We start from the raw sequence: 1,747 nt of genomic DNA, 5'->3' as shown, positions 1-1,747 counted from the left end.
TTCACTTATAACTCTTTTCGGATTCGAATCTAAGAATCTAAGAAAAAGATGAAAACAACTAAGATAAGATAAAAAAGAAGAATTCGAAAAATTATGAAAGATTTCGTTCCAATTTAATTGAATCTAGTACAAAAAGAATACAAGGATCTGTAACTATATTTCGTTTCAAATTGCCAGTATTTTCGTTTTTTTAAAGTATTTTTTATGATATTGTTGCCCCAACCTATGGATTTCTGCTTTCACTTTCTTTTTCATAGGAATTGAATTAATAATTCAATTCCATTGAAGCCTGGACCAGATCCCGATCCCGAGTGTCACTCCGAATTTCAATGAGGCCAATTTAATCTTTCGTCTTTATCTTTCCTAAAAAAAAAAAAAAGAAGAGTAGGTTAATTACACATATTTAATATATAATTGGACCTTTCATCTTCTTCACCCCTTCCCGTGTCAATAACTAAAATTAAAAAAAGGGGAATATCAATGCATCTGGAAAAAAACGATTGATCTCTATCAATAGACCCGCCAAAGCCCCGAACCATAAAGTACTTACTACTGGTGCCACGGAAAGATATGTTTTTAGATCTCGCATTTCAAATCCTCCTTTCTTTTTATTATTTAAGTATTTTTTCTCTGTTGATATATATCAACAGAGAAAAATGTGGAAAACAAGACAAAGATTCTTTACAATAACACTATAAACAAATGGAAAAGGGATGTAGCGCAGCTTGGTAGCGCGTTTGTTTTGGGTACAAAATGTCACGGGTTCAAATCCTGTCATCCCTATCCCTAACAATTACTTATTCTATGATATTCCGTATTCTATAATATTCCATATTCTATGAGATGAGCAATAAACCGGGAACCTGTGAAGACGAATTCCAATTGAACATACATACTGAATATCTATATGCAAAATGGATTTGGATCATATAATTTTATGAAAACAAAACGCTCTTAGTTCAGTTCGGCAGAACGCGGGTCTCCAAAACCCGATGTCGTAGGTTCAAATCCTACAGAGCGTGATTCTAGTATTATTCGCCTGATAATTACACTGAAATAATTGAACATTCAAAAGAAAGTCTGAATTTTATCCTTGTCGATTAGGATTAAACTAAATAAATAGGGAATCACAAAAAAAGAGACATTAATGAATCAAAGATCCAACTGATCACCTCGTCGGTATTGTAAATATGCAGTTACAAATAATCCAGCCAAAGTAATAGGAATTAAACCTAACACGATTCCAAATAGAAAAACTTCAATCATTTTTATTTGTTCGAAAAGTAAAAAGAAAGGTAATATAATATCTAGCCTTAAACATAAATCTGTATTGATCATAAATCTCAACGATCGAGAATTGTAAATTGACATAGTAAGGAATTCTAGAATGTCTTATACCAAAATTTACTATTCCTCTCAAAATTACAAATCAAATAAGTCGTATTTTACTAAGACCAATAAATAGAGACGAGGTTATAATTAAAACCGATAGTAAAAAACCGAAATAACTAGTGATAGTGGGCATATAGAAACTAAATGAAATATGTTCGTTCTTTTTATACATATGTTTATAAAGCACTTCCCTAAATTTCCATTTTTGAGAGAAAAAAGAAGATAAAAAATCCTACTTGAAAGATACAATTCAAAATTGGCAATTCCTCAATAAATTCAATTATTAGAGACGAAAAAAAAAAAAAGAAATAGAGTAACATAATTTAGAAATAAATTCCTCATCTGTTACATCTAC

At 30.6% G+C, this 1,747-nt stretch overlaps 2 non-coding genes across 2 annotated transcripts; both read left to right on the top strand.

The window, feature by feature from the left end:
- Positions 1-709: 709 nt before the first annotated feature.
- On the top strand, positions 710-783 carry TRNAP-UGG (transfer RNA proline (anticodon UGG)). Its single transcript has one exon. It is a non-coding gene; the product is annotated as a tRNA-Pro (tRNA).
- A 165-nt stretch (positions 784-948) lies between these two features.
- TRNAW-CCA (transfer RNA tryptophan (anticodon CCA)) lies at positions 949-1,022 on the top strand. The gene has a single exon. It is a non-coding gene; the product is annotated as a tRNA-Trp (tRNA).
- Positions 1,023-1,747: the final 725 nt, after the last annotated feature.

This window comes from Vigna unguiculata, unplaced genomic scaffold (assembly GCF_037176805.1).
Source record: "Vigna unguiculata cultivar grain cowpea cultivar isolate G323 ecotype 2 unplaced genomic scaffold, ASM3717680v1 ptg000084l, whole genome shotgun sequence".
Taxonomy (NCBI): domain Eukaryota; kingdom Viridiplantae; phylum Streptophyta; class Magnoliopsida; order Fabales; family Fabaceae; genus Vigna; species Vigna unguiculata.
The sequence above is the reverse complement of the archived record's forward strand: the minus strand, read 5'-3'. Positions and strand labels throughout refer to the sequence as shown.